The sequence below is a fragment of the Zingiber officinale genome, chromosome 8A (genome assembly GCF_018446385.1).
Source record: "Zingiber officinale cultivar Zhangliang chromosome 8A, Zo_v1.1, whole genome shotgun sequence".
NCBI classification, from domain to species: domain Eukaryota; kingdom Viridiplantae; phylum Streptophyta; class Magnoliopsida; order Zingiberales; family Zingiberaceae; genus Zingiber; species Zingiber officinale.
Window position 1 is genome coordinate 33859887 of NC_056000.1, and position 17160 is coordinate 33877046.

A 17160-nucleotide genomic window follows, 5' to 3' on the forward strand; every position below is an offset into this window, starting at 1 on the left:
TTTATCTGTGATTGTGGTTGGAGCATGTCACTGTCTTCCTTGATTGGCTTTTCCTCCTTACTTTACCCTCTCAGGCACTGCAATGACGATCACAAAAAAATAAATTGATGAGGGCATTATGGTTCTTTTGATTATAAAATTATTAAAATACCTTTAAAAGGAAAAATAAAATTTATACATGCCTTATAAAATTCTTCTCAAGTTTTTTTTTTCTTTTCAAAACTTTATGATTTTCTAAATTTTAAATTTTAAAAATTAAATACAAGGATATGTTTACAAAGCAAGCAAACTAAAAACGGATGAATTAATAGGAAAGGGAGACGGATGATAAGAATTAATGAGTCGGTCAATCTTAGAATTAGTCGGTATAAACTAAATACCTAATATTGTTTGAAAAAATAAATAATATTCTATTGTTGCAAAAGTAACCTGCTCTGATTTCAGGTAGATAAATATTTTATGTAGAGATAGAATATTTTTAAATTCTAAATGAGTATAAATTGTATTTCAAATTTATTTGGTAGGTTAATTAGAGAAAAGAGCCTCCATTATTAGTTGGACGAATCTAATTACTTGGATTATTTTAAAAAAATAACCTACAGGATATTAGATAAAAAACATATAACATACGCATCATTTCTAGAAGCACACATGATAAAGTATTATGGGAGTGTATGTTGCAAAAGGTTGGAACCGCCAACCCAGCGGCCCCCTCACCCCGGCCCCACAAGTATGAGAGGGAGTAAATCACGGTGAATACGGGCCCGGCTATGACATGGTGGTCTCAGGTGTTTAGCACGGACAGATATTGATGTTATCGCATTTGCTGCCGCAGACCCTCGACCTCTCGACCTATGTTGCAAGAATCCATGTCATAACCGGCTGATCCCGCCCGTGGGGGCAGTATTATGGGAGTGTAGATCATATGGTAGAGTGCTTTTTTTTTTGGCATGTGAGAGGCATGGGGTTTGATTCCATATACAATAATTCCACTACAATATAATGAAATTATATATATATATATATATATAATTTACCACTATCTAAGCTAGTTAATAAGGTTAATTGAATTTTTTTTTTAGAAAGTCTTCTTCTTGTTGGTGCGGGAAGCATCCGACGATCGAACCTTAGTTTTGATAATGGCAAAGGATTCAAAGTTAAGTTAGTGTGTGATCCAACATGTTTGAATGAGTGTTTCAAGAAAGTCCTAGCTGCGGTTAAGCAAGTGAAAAACCCTAAGGGGTGGTAACCTTAGGTCCTAGGGGGCGGTAACCCTAGGTGGAGGAAAACCCTAAGGGGCGGTAACCTTAGGTCCTAGGGGGTGGTAACCCTAGGTGGAGAAAAACCCTAGGGGGCGGTAACTCTAGGTCCTAGGGGGTGGTAACCCTAGGCGAAAAGTCCAGTCGGTCTGGAGGACCGGACTGACATCAGGTAAATCTCCTGAGTGGAGTAGGTGAGGACGCATTCCCCGTAGAGGGAACAGTAGGCGTCGAGTCGACCTAGGGTTTCCGGTTGGGAATCCGAAGTCAGACTCGGACAGTCCGAAGACTGTCAGCTCTTTTTCACTTATGAATTATCAGATTCTAACATTGTCTTGCAGGGTATGAAATTGCTCGGACTAACCTTGTTTTGCAGGAGAAGCGGCTCCTGGAAAAAGGAGGTTCGGGCGCCCGGGATGGATCCGGGCGCCCGGAGGTCTGGGCACCCGGAACAGGTCCGGGCGTCCGGGACCAAATTTTATCCCCTGCGCGACTTCACCACGTGGAGCAAGCTAGTTGGCTGGCCACGTCACACTCCAGGCGCCCGGAAAGGTCCCAGGCGCCCGGAACCTCATATAAAAAGAGGGTTGAGGTGCAGCTTCAAGAACAACCATCTTCTAAGCATTCTCCGTGCGACAAGCTGCTAACGTCTCGACTCAGAAGTGCTGCAACGACAATTCGGAGCTTCAGCTTTATTCTTTTTATTGTCGGTACAATATTCTTTTCTGCTTGAATTGTACTTAGCGTGTAATAGATTTTACGAATTATAGTTGTTGCCTACCGGAAGCGATCAAGGATCGCGGGCCTTCGAGTAGGAGTCGTCACAGGCTCCGAACGAAGTAAATCCTTCGTGTCTACTTTATTTACTTTTCCGCTGCGTTATTTCTGAACAAGCTTTTACGATTTCGAAAAACGAAATAGCCACGAGCGCTATTCACCCTCCCCTCTAGCGCTTTCGATCCATCATCTCCGTCATAAACAAAATACATAAGCAAATGGACAAAATGGGGGTATTTCAGGATTCACCGTCAAAATTTCAATCCACCTACCATGAAATTAAAAGTGATAAAAAAAACATAAATTCTCAATTACTTATTTAAAAATTTTAGTCTTAACAAATTAATGGATAAATTTTCTTTAATATATGGTTAATTTAAAAATATTGGATTAATAAATTACCTATTACAAGTACCTTCATGAAATTAGATCTATCAATCTTAGAATTAATCGGCGTAAACTGGATATCTAATATCAACTGAAAAAATAAGTAAACAATATTCTATTATTGCAAAAGCAACCCGCTCCCGTTTCAGGTAGATAAATATTTTAGTGTAGAAATGAATATTTTTAATTTCTAAATGAGTATAAGTTGTATTCCAAATTTATTTGGTAAGTAAATTAGAGAAAAGACTATTTACCTCCATTATTAGTTGGACGAATCCAATTACTTGGATTATTAAAAAAAATAACCTATAGGACATTAAATTAAAAAACATATAACATACACATCATTTTAAGAAGCACACATAATAAAATATTATGGGGGTGTATATTATGGGGGTGTAGCTTATATGGTAGAGATCTTGCTTTGCATGCAAGAGGCATGGGGTTTGATTCTCTGCACCTTTAATTTTTTTATTTTTGAGCAAATAATTCGTTGACAATATGAATGACATAATAAAATCTATATATATATATATATATATAGATATATATATATCTATATATAGATATTTAATTTACCACAATCTAAACTAGCCAATGAGGTTAATTGATTTTTTTTTTTAAGAAATTATCTTCTTCACTTCATCATAAACAAAATACACAAGCAAATGGATAGAATGCGGTTGATTCTGTCCGAAAATTGATGAGATGACAAGTTGGGGATATGACACTCCCGTTGATCTCCTGTGGACTCCGCTCCGACCTATAACACAGATTACGTAGTACCAAGTCAAGGAAGGGATCCCTAACGTTGGCCCTCCGATGCTCAAGTCAGTCACCAGCGAGAAAGTAGAAGGTGGAGCAACAAGAAGACTGTAGTACAAACAGTGAATATCGCGTGTATTGTGTACCTTCGCCAATGTTTGAATCCCCTTTTATATAGAGCTCCTGTAATGCGTGTGCACGCTCCCCAAGACGAGTACGCTTCCCCAAGTTTTCCCTGAAAAGACTTGTCGATAAAGTATCCTTGGCACAGTACCTTAATAGGCTGCGCATATCTTTGAAGTGACAGTAGAAGCTTCCGTCGTACGATCTTCTGGTTGTCCATGTCCGGTGTCGACGGTACTAACTCCCAAAAGGATGTCGCTGGATACGAAAGAGAGTATGCTGCTAGGTTGAGCGGGTTGGCAACTCTGCCAGTCACCTCGCTATTCCTCGTGTCTCGTCCGCTCGGACGGAGTTCCACTGTGGTCGCGTCACGTCCTCTCAGCCGAAGATCCAATGTGCCAATGTCGAGTTCTGCCGCCTGGCCGAGCGGGGTAGTTGCTCGGCCAAAGTTCCGCTCTACCAATGCTGAATCCTGGTGCCTGGCCGAGCAGGGTAGCCGTCGCTCGGTCGAAGTTCCACTATACCAATTCCGAATCCTGGTGCCTGGCCGAGCGTGATAGCTGTTCGGCCAAAGTTCCGCTCTACCAATGCCAAGTCCTGCTCCGCTCGGACTAGCTTCTGCACATCGTTTTCTCCTCCATCCGTGTCCCTTACTCCATTGAGCGTCGGCTGTTCGACGCATGCCCGCGTCAGAGGTGGGGTTGAATCGGGCATCCTTTCCTCCTAGTCGGAGCACCTCCGTCCGATCGACCGATGATAATTGAGCGTTGACTGCTTTGACTTTGACCTCCACCGTGACAGCTATCCTCCGCGGGGTGAGGTCCCTCCTTACCACCGCATCAATCTCCTAAAACTACTTCAATTCACATTCCCCCCCCTTTTTTTTTTAAAAAAAAACCACGTCTCGTGGACTTGTCTGAATGCAGGAATAAACTCGGTTTATGGAAATATTCATCTCCTAAAACTACTTCAATTCACATTCTTCTTCCCTTTTTTTTTTTTGAAAAAATATTTTCTCGTGGACTTGTATGATTGCGGGATTAAACCCTGTTTATGGAAATAATCATCTCCTAAAACTACTTCAATTCACATTCTTTTTCCTTTATTTTTTTTTTTTGAAAGAAAAAACTACTTCTCGTGGACTTGTATGATTACGGGATTACACCTTGTTTATGGAACTACTTAAATTCTCAGTTTAACTTTGTAATATGAACAACCATTAGAATACACAGGTTTAATTAAACAAATTACAGAGACTATATTATGCAAGCTGGTGGAGAGGGGGTTGTTTATAGCTTCTTCAACCTTCGCGTGTTTTTGTCGACAAGAGAAATTGCAGGCAGCAAGAGGACGAAAGGGAGAAGAGAGCAGTGGCCTGCCTCTTCCCCTGGCTTCCGTTTCTAATCTGCCTCCACCAACACCCACGGTGGCAATCGACGACGGCGTGGACGTCGCCAAGGCTAGCCCATCACCACCACCCACCAACTCGCATTCCCCCGCTTGGAAGCGAGATCTCATCTTCCATCCCGAAACGAATTCTTTTAGTCCCACATTGTTCTATCTGATCTTGCTTTCACCATTTATATTAGTCCTCATCTGTACCTCGATCGCCGAGCTGGGTTGCGATAGCTAGTTAACCTAGCGGGGGCAATGAGTGGTTTGGATGATGTCGCAGGGGTTCGTGGCGTGGATTCTCAGTGTACGATATCTGGCCTGCCCGTTCAAGTTGGTAGTGAGCCGGTTTAGTCAGGCGTAGGCTTGGTATTGCCGGTTCATAATGGGTTGGACACTGGATCAGGCTGGTTTCACAGAGCAATCACATCCACCTACCTTCAACATTGGAAGGATAACAGGCCGGTGTACATGGGATCCACACAATACCTCGGACTCCGCTTCTATCAAACAAATCATTTTTTTTCACCGTTTATTTTCTCAATAAATTTGAGTTTTAAAACAAATAAAAGAGTGCTCCAATAAATTAAATTAATGCTTATCATATTTTTTTAATTTTAAAAATATCTTTATCTTATTACATACTGATATAACAGTTATATATTAAAGTAATTATTTTTAAAAATTTATTAAAAACAATAATATATTTTTATATTAAATTTTTTACTAACTTAATAAAAAATTAGTAAAAATACTTTTAAAATATTATTATAATATTTTTAATTAAATTGATTTATTTTAATACATAGTAAAATATTATTAGTATACAGCTACTATAACAATATTTTCAATTGAAATAAGACTATATATAATTGGTTGAGCTGGAATCGAGGATAAGTTGATGGCCGACGGAAAGGTGGAGTAGGTCAACAACGAAGAAGAAGTTGAATGCCGAATTCGAATTAGGGTAGTATTCAGACCATCATGAAAGAAAGTTAGAAGGAGAATTGAGACAAACCTCGATGAGATCCATTTGACGCTCAAATCAAACCTCAGAGACACAAAGGAAAATAGCAAATATACGAGACAGCGAAGTCGCATACCTCTCAATGTTGGATTAAGTAGGAGAGGATTAAGAATAATCTCATTCAATTTATCTGCAAATGCAAGCTGGTTGAGAGGTTGTTTGTAGATTTCTTCAACCTTCGTCCGTGTCCAGCCTTTATCCTTGGCTTCTTCTTCTAGCCTTCCTCCCCTGCCTCCTGCGGTGGAAATCGACCATGGTGCAGCCGCCGACAAGGCCAGCGCCACCACCCACCTGGTCGCTCGCACCGCCTGGAAACGAGAGCTCATCTACCATCCCTAAGCAAACTTTGTTAGTCCCACATCGTTCTTTCTTTACTTCACCAAATATATTGGTTCTCCTTTGCGCCCCGCTTGCCGAGCTTTGCAGCGGCAGCTCGTGATCCAAGCAGGAACAATCAATGGCTTGGATGATTTTAGTGGTTTCCGTGGCGTGGATTCACCGTGCGATCGCTTGCCTGCCCATTCCAAGTTGATAGTGAATCGTTATAATCGGCTTAAGATCCGGTTTGTCCGGTTCATGATGGGAAGGGCACTGGATCAGGCTGGTTTCATAGAGCAATCAAACCTATCATCTTTCGAAGGTGGAAGAAGTCCTCAGGGCGTAATACATATAGGGAGTGTAGGGTTTTGTGATCGAAAAGTTCAAAGGTCGATCCCTGGGTTGTCATTATCTGGGGTTAACGTACTTTTCATCTGTGTACCTGTATTTATTTCCCTCCATATCCGTAGGACCGGCTCTAGGGGGCCGCTGATGTGACGGTTCCATATTTTTTTTTTCGAAGGGGGAAGAACAACAGGCTAGGCTGTGTAATCCATCATCTTTCTCCTTTAAATGTATATATCCTTCGTATTATTTACTGGCCGCAAAAAATGAATCATTAGTATTAAAAATTAATCATAACTACTATTAAATAGTTATTCATAAATGATCATGTCTGGAATCTGAGTTAAATGAAGGCCAGGTGAGCTATTACTGGCATTGACGGAGGGGGACGATGACTGAGCCGATGGTACCTGAGCTCTGCACATACTCAGACAAGCACACGGGCGTTATAGACCAGAAACTAGGGGAAAAAATCTCCGGAGCAGCCCCTTCGACGCTCAAGTCAGGTACTTTTTTTCCAGAAGAACAATGTACGAAGAAGAAAGAAGACAAGTGTGAATGTGCGAGAGAGCATACCTGCGCAAGGGAGAGGACCTCCCTTTTTATATGACAGTGTGTACCTCTGGAGGCTAACCGACGTCAGAGAATGTTGGGTGTCAGGTCTTGTCGGGTGATGGAGGACACGTGGCATCCTCCTGTAGGCTGAAGGAAGCTTCCATTCGCAGATGACCGCAGACTGTTGGAATATTCTTTGATATGCAACAGTTATTTTCTGACAGGCGGTTACGATTCCCTGACCTTATTGTCCTATAGCGCCTTCTGTCTCGACCGAGTATGAATAGGGTAGCTCGGGATGATCAGTTAGGTATAACACCTGGCCAAGACCCTGGGAGGCTGGGAGCTGTGGAGAGATCGTCTGGGAGTCGACCGGAAGTTGGCTAACCGGGAGTTAGCTTACTGATAGAACTAGGTCTAGATACAGCCAGTCCGTGAGAGCTCGACCAGTCAAATACAGGTTAGATATCACCTCGATCTCCTACCAGGTTTAGATCGGGGTATCTCAAATCTGGAGTCCTGATCTGTGAGAACCCGACCGGGAATCAGGTTGCTGACATCGTCACACGGTCCTACTTCCTCTTTCCATACCTATTGATTGCCCCACCCCCTTGACTTTTGACTGCCACCTCCCCTTGACTTCTGACTGCCATGCCCCCTTGACTTCTGACTGCCACGCCCGCTTGACTTCTGACTGTCCAACTTTATCGGACCCCACCATTATGCACCGTATCACAAGCCCCCCCTAAGTCTAGTCGAAGGAGGCTTAGGCCCGACTGACTAGATCCAATCCCTAGTTTCATTTACTTTGCCACGACAACTACACCTGTTGCTACTTCCCTTCTTGGCGCTATCCTTCTTTATGTCGATCTTGAGGGGTAGTTAAGGAAGGCTCTGCTTGTTGATAACCCGCTCGGGAGTGAGAGTGTGGAAAGCTGACCCATTAGCTATTAAGTATTAGAATACACTTGTTTATAATTTGCGCTCAGGCGAGAGTCTAGAATCCTGATCGAGAGGTCGTTGGGCGTGAGAGCATGCTCACTTATAACTCTGCTGGGGCGAGAGTCTAGAAGCGTGAGAGTAAGCTCACTTACAACTCGTGCTAGGGCGAGAGTCTGGAAGCGTGAGAGTAAGCTCACTTATAACTCGCGCTGGGGCGAGAGTCTGGAGGCGTGAGAGCAAGCTCACTTATAACTCGCGCTGGGGCAAGAATCTGGAATCCTAACTGAGAGGTCGTTGGGCGTGAGAGTATGCTCACTTATAACTCGCACTGGGATGAGAGTCTGGAGGTGTGAGAGCAAGCTCACTTATAACTCACGCTGGGGCGAGAGTCTGGAAGCGTGAGAGCAAGTTCACTTATAACTCGCGCTGGGATGAGAGTCTGGAATCGTGAGAGCAAGCTCACTTATAACTCGTGCTGGGGCGAGAGTTTGGAAGCGTGAGAGCAAACTCACTTATAACTCGCGCTGGGGCGAGAGTCTGGAATCGTGAGAGCAAGCTCACTTATAACTCGCGTTGGGGCGAGAGTCTGGAGGCATGAGAGCAAGCTTAATTATAACTCGCGCTGGGGCGAGAGTCTAGAATCCCGACCGAGAGGTCGTTGGTCGTGAGAGCAAGTTCACTTATAACTCGCGCTGGGGCGAGAGTCTAGACACGTGAGAGCAAGCTCACTTATAACTTGCGTTGGGGCGAGAGTCTAGAAGCGTGAGAGTAAACTCACTTATAACTCACACTGGGGTGAGAGTCTGGAATCCCGACCAAGAGGTCATTGGTCGTGAGAGCATGCTCACTTATAACTCATGCTGGGGCGAGAGTTTGGAGGCGTGAGAGCAAGCTCACTTATAACTCGCACTGGGGGTGAGAGTCTGGAATCCCGATCGAGAGGTCATTGGTCATGAGAGCAAGCTCACTTATAACTCGCATTGGAGCGAGAGTCTGGAATCCCGACCGAGGGGTAATTTGGGGGCCTGACTAGGAAGCGATTGAGAGGTCTAACCAGACTTGATCTAGAGACCTGACCAGGGATGGATTTGGAGGTCTATCCAGGAATGAGTTCGGAGACCTGACCAGGAATGAATCTGGAGGTCTGACCAGAAATGAATATGGAGATCTGACTAGGAATGGATCTGGAGACCTGACCAGGACTTTATCTGGAGACTTGACCAGGGATGGATTTGGAGGTCTGACCAGGAATGAATCTGGAGACCTGAGCAGGAATGAATCTGAAGGTGTGACCAGAAATGAATCTGGAGGTCTGACTAGGAATGAATCTGGAGACTTGACCAGGACTTGATCTGGAGACCTGACCAGGGATGGATCTGGAGATCTGACCAGGAATGAATCTAGAGGTCTGTCCAGGAATGGATCTGGACACCTGACCAGGGATGGATCTGGAGGTCTGACCAGGACTTCATCTGGAGACCTGACCAGGAATGGATCTGGAGGTCTGACCAGGAAGTGATTCAGACGAGTAACATCTATGACTTGAAGGTATCGTGCTCGAGGACTTAGCTTAATGCTCCTACGATCACAAAGTGCAATTCATAAGGCTTTAGTCAAATTTAAACCTTACTCTGATTTTGAGGAGGCATAGAGGTGCCGAATTTGGAGCGACACTTCTCGCCGCCTTTTTCTTCATTTCTCGAGGCAGACGCATGGAATTTTCAGTCTCCGAGGCATGATCTTCACAAGGTAGGGCATTCCTGTTTGTATATTCCTCTCCATGATTTTCCTGTCACTTCCATCAAAAATGTCTATTCCTCAGGAGATGACACGTGCCCCACTACCTTAACTCGTCATAATGTGTGACACACACTTTTTGCACGCGACCCCAAATAGCTTCCGCTTCACGATCTGATGATTGACGTGTGCTAGGCCATTTCAGTTGTATGGCTCGCTTTCCGATGCTTCCTAAGGGGTTTGATTTAAAAATCCTAAAGGTTGTCTGTCGTCGTTCCTCATCGCTTCGACTTCCTTCGAGTTCTCTTTTCCTTCTTGCTTTCGCTTGCTCGCCTTCTCCTTCGTGCATTTCCTTTGTCCTCTATAAGTACTCTTCCTTCTTCATCTCCCACTCTTATAATGGCCAGTGAGATGGAGGTGTCATGATATGAATACTTCCGTTCCGATATGGATAATAGTGATCTTAGGGTAATTTGGTCGAGTTTGGAACTTTCCGAGGCCTACAAGCTTCGTCCCCCGGGGCCGAATGACCATCTTTCCTCCCCTCCTACCGGTTTTGTGACCTTCTTTAAGGACCAACTCCTTGGCGGTCTTCGCTTTTCTATTCATCCGTTCTTTTCCTCTTTGAGCAGGTACTTTGGCGTTTCGTTGTCCCAATTCTCCCCCAACGCCTTCCGCGCTATGTGCGGAATGGTGATTCGTTGCCGCCTATATCAAATACCCCTGGCCCCGCAGCTTTTTCACCATTTTTGCACCCTTAAACGCTCAGAGCCAGGTGTTTTCATGGTGCAGTTCAGGGTCGGGTACAGTTTTTTGACAGGATACCCTCTTCCAACAAAGGTTGGAAGTTTAGATTTTTTTATGTCCAATTGCTCGAGCCAGCATCCTGGCTAGCTGAGTGCCACTATACTCTTCCACTCCCTTTGAGCTGTGCGACCACCAACATCAACTACCCTGTCACACAGCTTCCAAAAGTTGGAGGGCGTGGAACTACGACTCCCCTTTCTGTTGCGAGAGAGCATGCTATACACTTTTGGGCGCAACCCCATTCGGATGCCTTTGGGTGCTCCTTTTGGTAAGATCCAATGTCTCAACTTCCCGATCTTCGCTAACTGAGGTATTTCTTTTTATTTTGCAGAGGCTGCCATGTTTCGTGCCTACACCATTGACTCTTCTAGATTGCCTAGCGACGTTCTGAAGAAGCTAGGCCTAGAGATTTTAGGGGAACATGAGGTTCCTCATACCCCGTAGGCCAGCGCCTCAGCAGAGGCCTCCTCTTAACCGTCCGTGAACCCCGAGACCCTTGGAACCGAAGCAACCATGAGGGAGAGGGCCCCTATCCTCCTCCAGAGAAGCGTCTGCGCCTCCAGCGAATAAGGAAACGAGTCATCCAATCAGTCCAATCTTTTCCGTCGAGGCCTCCTCTTTCCTTCAAGGACAAGGCGAAAACCCCTACCCGAGTAACTCCTTCTTCAGTAACAGAGGCTGTGCCCTCTCCCGTCCCCATTTTGGTCCCGGACCAAACCATCTCCTGAGCGGGAGACCATCTTGGGGTTTCCGCGACCCCATCTCTTCCACCCTCGACTCTTACTTCGACACCTGCTTCTTCTTCGCTCCCCAAGGAGCGCCTCAAGGGCAAATATGTCTTCACCTCTTCCTTCCAACTGCCTTCTCTGTAGGTACAGGGCCCTATCCCATAGGCCAGCGCCTCTCCTCACTATGGCCATGTGAAATTTCATGGGGCCCTGGATGAGTCATGGAAGACTGCTGCCGACCAGATTTGGAAGACCCCCCTCTGGAGCTAGCCGACCTGTTCTCCAATCGGCTAGTATCAGTGAGTTTTCTCCGTCTTTTTTTTAGATCTTTGAGATAATACTAATCTTTCCCTGCTCTTGACAGGACTGTGCCATAAGTCTGAGCATATCACAGTATGTGACCGGTCTGCAATGAGAGAACGAGTCCCTGAGGGCTCGCCTTCAAGAGTTGGAATCTCCTACTACAACCGACCATATTTTTTTTGACCACTTCTGATAACCCGATGCAATCTTATCTTCAAACTGCCTGGGATCTGGCTCAGGCAGAGTTAGAGAAAGTGCAGACCTTGTAAGCAGCCCTGAAGACAAGCGAGTCCAAGCTTAGGTCTGAAGCGCTGAGACGCACCCAAATTTTGGCTGATCTGGAAGAAAAGGAAACTAAGGTGGCTGCCCTTTCTTCGCGACTGAAGGAATTGCAGGAAGCGCACGCTGCTCTAGTGAGAGATTTGGAGGCAAAGAAGACAGACTTGTCCGCTAGCACCGACCAGGAGGCTGCTCTTCAGAAGTAATGGGAGGTAGCCAAGGCTACCCTCAAATCCTTGCAGGAGGACCTTTCTAAAGCCAAGGATGAGGCTGCCACCACACACCAAGAGTTGGCCCTGGTCCGAGTTGACGCAAACAAGACCAAGGACGAGCTAAAAGATTACTAGGCTGGTGAGGCTGCTCATCTGAAAGCCTACAAGGCCACCTACCTTTCTTCCAAAGAATTTGGAGAAAAGATAGGCAATCTCATCAATCGGATGATCTGCTACGGTGGTGTGGGGGCCTTGCTACAACTTTGTGAGAAAGGCTACCTCCGATCAGCCCCTCCCGATGATTTCCTTGACAGGGGGCGCCTTCTCTGGTAGCTTCCTGATGATGCTTTCCCGTCTTTTAATGATTAACTTGCACTTATCTTGTATCTTTCTCTTTCATGAATGCATACTTAGACTTTGAAAATTATTGCAAGCGTATGTCTGGGCGTATGATCCTAGTGTCATGTGTTGTTCACTTAATACATTCACATATATCTCCCGCTACTCCCCGCTTGCTACGTTCAAGTGCTTTGTTCACTACTCATCCTTCCTGTAGAGGCTTCATTGATTTAGCCTCCCTGTAAGCTTAAGGCACGTGACCGGTCAGGTTTTACCCGATCGGGTATCCATCCCGACCAGTCCGTTTAATGTCTTGATCGGGGTTTGGTGATCGAGCGACCCAGTTAGTTGGTTTGGCTGGCCAGTCTATTCCAGGGCTTTGGACCTAGTTACGCATGATTGAGCTACCTGCCCGGTACTCGAGAGTTTCGAGAGAGAACTACTGTAGCATCGCCTTTTCTCAAAGCCATGGCCAACATGTATTTCCATCATTTTCTCCCCTCCGCTTTTTACGATACACCTCCTTAGCACGATTTTCTAGAAGGATCCTACGGTTATCGTTGCTTTTAAGTTATGGCTGACGCCAACTAATTTAAATCAAACCACTTAATGGGAACTAATGACGAGGCTCTCTGTGCCCCCCTTGGCGGCTATAAATACCCTTTCCCTTCCATTTTAATGAACTTTTCATTTTCCTTCCTCTTTTTGATACCAGCTGTGCTTTACCCCTTGTGTTTCGTGCTTACACCATCTCATGGATTCCCCTGCGCCTACCTATGCTCTCGGAGTGTCAACCTTCACCGGCGTGGACCTGGAAGACCTTCGCTTCTCATACAAGATTCGTGTGGCCATGCACATCATCATACCCTTTGAGATCCACCGGGTTTCTTCACTTTCGGTAGGTACGCGACTTTCTTCAAGGAGTAGGTTGTTGCTGACCCCCGCTTCCCCATTCACCATTTCTTCTCCCAAGTGAGTTGATACTTCCGTATCCCTCTCTGCCAACTTACCCCTAATTCAATGAGGATTTTGTCCAGATTCGTCTTCCTCTGCGAAGTGTGCGACATACCCTAGACTCCTCGCTTATTTCACTGTTTCTTTACCCCTCGCTGTCACAGTGAGAGTCTTTTCTGTTTCCAAGCCCGTACTTGAACAACCTTTTTTGTTCCTCTCCCATCCTCAGACTCAAAGTGGAAAGAAAAATATTTCTTCCTGAGTTTTCCCCTAGCCGTAGAATGACCTACTCAGTGGCGCTCAGCTCTACTCTGGCACCACCTCTAGGGGATTTTCAGACAGATCCCGACTTTACAGAGGTCTCTGCACAACTAGGATGCTGGCTCTTGGACCTGCTCAGACTGCTGTCAGAGGACGTACTGTTTCTATTCAGGTTGAGCCACACCCCTTCAGAGCTACCACATTTCTTTGGTACGACTTGCCCTACCTTGACTGACCTTCGTTTCCCTATTCTGATTTTGATGCTCTTCTTGTAGCCGACACTTTGGCCCGGGCATCCCCGATCAGGCCTCTTCCCTTGAGTGATATAAAAAATACAACGTCAGGGACGCATAATATTGGATAGGAGGGGTCTATTGCACCTTGCTCCCCTTCCCTTAGGGGCAACCGCCTCAACTGCTCCTCGGTCGGCCGCTCGAGCAACCCCGCGCATTGACTTCGCTCTTGAGTCCTCAAGACACGCTCTGCCCATTCCTCCTGCTCATCGGCCCCAAACTTCATCAGAGGAGTCGGATTCAGATGAGCACTTTCACGATGGACCAGACACCAACCTATGGGACCAGGCCTGTCCCCCGAGGTCCCGACTGTTGCTTTGTCATCCCTACCAGCCTCTACATCCGTTCCAGATCAACAACCCCTGAGCGATCCTATTAGGCCGTCTCGAACCAGGGCTGAAGCTGAACGAGGGAAGGCCCCGGCTGTTAAAGAAGAAATTGACCAAGGGCGGCAACATAAATTTAGCATCCTGGCCAGACCTTCTCCTCGACCGGTCGCGTCTTCTCAACCTATCTACCCCCTCTCCGTCGGGCCCTTCTGTTCAACCAGGGTCTGCTTCTACCTCGACTGGTCCATCTCCTCTAACAAGATCTGCTTTCCCCTCACCAAATTGATCTACTCAACCAAGGTCCACTTCTACCCAGCCTAGCCCGAGCAGGACTGCCCCAGACTCTTCTCGGCCTCGGTATCTCTGCTACCGCGCCACTCTGCCCACAGAATGGGGATTACGTCGCTCTCCTGCTGCTATTGCTCACAATGTCCTGTTGCTGGGTCACTTAGCATCTCAGTGGGAGCACACCATGCAGACGATGGATACCCACACTCTGCCTGGCCTGGTGGACTCATCCACTAAAACTGCTACTAGGTTAAGCTTCCACTCTCTTTTGCGGTTATGCTCCTCCTACTTTGTCTTTCTACTCTCACTTCTACATGATTATGAACAGATGTTTGGCCAGCCACTCCGCTTAAATCAAATAATTCTGCACATATACCGACTTAATAAGATCTTAAAGGATCAAATTGCATAGATAGAGTCTCAAATCTCCGACCCTGATGCAGTTGTGTCCGGACTTAGAGCGGAAGTGGCAGCCTTGAAGAAAGCAAGTGCCTCCCAGGAACAGACCTTGGTAGAGGCCCAGTTAGAGATCAACCATCTTCGAGATGACAAGGGCAAGCTTGAAGCTCTCTTGCAAAAGTCTGAGGCTAAATGTCAAGGGACTCAATCAGAACTAACTCAGCGATTTGCAGCTCTAGAGGACTTCAAGCTTACACACAAGCAGGAGATGGAGCATATGGCCCAGGAGTTGAGTTCCCGGGACTTGCTTATTATGGACCAGAGGCGGGATCTGAAGTCCCAAGAAATAGAGCTGGGTTCTTTGCAGGCAGAGCTGTCTCAGGCTCAGTCTTCTTTATTGAGCTCTGTTAGTGCCCTAGAGACCTATAAAGCTGGGAGAGCAACCGCTTACAAGCGAGCCGAGAGGAATATTTACGCTCCCCGAGTTTGGCTCATAGGTGGGGGATCGCTTTGTCACATCCGTGGCCTATGGGGTGGTGGGGGCACTTTAACAACTGAAGGAGAAAGGGTATCTGCCTTCTGTCCCTTCTGAAGATTTTTTGGATCATCATCGCATCCTTAGAGAGATGTCCGATGATGTATTCGTAGAATTCAAAGAACTTATGTATGAATTGTATGCACATTTTATTGTACTCTACTTTTTAGATGTTACATATTCTCCTTAGTCTTGACTCAGTGGGGCCTGAGCTGCTTGGGCCTAAGCGCGGGATCCTGATCTGGTCTTAAAAAGATTCATGAGTGTTCTGAACCAAGGTATCCCGACCTGGCATTTCACACCCGATCGGTCATATCTCCCCTCTCTAAAGTCTTGCAGAGTATACACTTAAGTACGATAGGGCTGAAGGTAGTTAGCACTCCAGGGACGGTCTAACTTCCTACCTTGAGCGTCTTGCAGATAGTAGGCGCCTGACGCTAACCTTTTAACAACTTTGTAAAGACCATCTCACTGAAGTGCCAATTTGATTACCTCCCCCATGGGCTTTGTCCTCTTCCACACTAAGTCTCCCTCTCCGAAGAACCGGGGAATCACTCTTCTATCATAGTTTTGGCGTATCCTTTGCCGATATACTGTTAAGTGGGCAGTCATTCGTTCATGAACTTCACTGATCAAATCTAGGTCTAAAAGTCGTCGCTTGGTATTTCCTTCGTATAGCAGTCTTCTCACTGAGGCACCCCGACCTCTATGGGCACCACAACCTCACTGTCGCAAGCCAGGTGAAATAGGGTGAGTTCTGTACTTTCTCGGGGAGTCGTGCGGTAGGCTCAGAGGATGTTGGGCAGCTCCTCTACCCAATCACCTCCAACATGATCCATCTTGACTTTCAACCCCCGAACTATCTCCCTATTGGTAACCTCGGTCTGCCCATTGCTCTGAGGGTAAGCCATGGATGTGAAGACTTGAGTTATGCCAAATCCTTGACACCATGCCTGGATCTTGCGGCCCTAGAATTATCTTCCATTATTTAAAACTAACTTGTGCAGTATTTTAAATCGGTAGAGGATGTTTCTCAATAAGAATTGGATAATATCTCTTTTAGTAATCCTGGCCAGGGTTTCTGCTTCCACCCATTTAGAAAAGTAGTTTTCTGCTACGAGCAAGAATCTCTTCTGACCTGGCGCCATCGAGAACGGTCCTACAATATCCATGCCCAATTGGTCAAAGGGGCATGAGACTATTGAGATTTTCAGTATATCGGTCAACCGATGGGTCAGGTTCTGATGCTTTTGGCAGGATAAGCAAGTGTTCACCAGTCTTTGAGCATCCTTCTGCAGAGTGGGCTAGAAATACTCGACAAGTAATACTTTTCGGGCCAGCGTCCTTCCTCCTGCATGGTTACCGCAACATCCCTGATGTACTTCCTGCAAAGCATACTCCGTCTCTTCTATTCCTAAGCATTTGAGTAGCGGTCTGGAGAATGCTCGCTTGTATAGCTGATCCCCGATCAGGGTATACATATAAGCTCTTTTCCTGATCAACTTGGCCTCTTCCGGATTAGCAAGCAAGACACCCTACTGAAGATAAATGATCATTGGGGCCCTCCAATCGATTAACTCATCTATATTATTCTGCAGGTCTATCTGAGCTATTAGGTAGGTCTAGGCTATTGACTTGTCCAGTACCCAAGTGGTCAAAGAGCTGACCATTTTAGTTAATTCATTAGCTCTTTAATTACCTACTCGGGGGATCTTAGTCACCTTGATCTCTTTGAAATCTTCTTTCATCCTCTCATATGCCTCTTAGTATACTTGCAGCTTGTCACTGTTAACTTTGAAGTTGCCT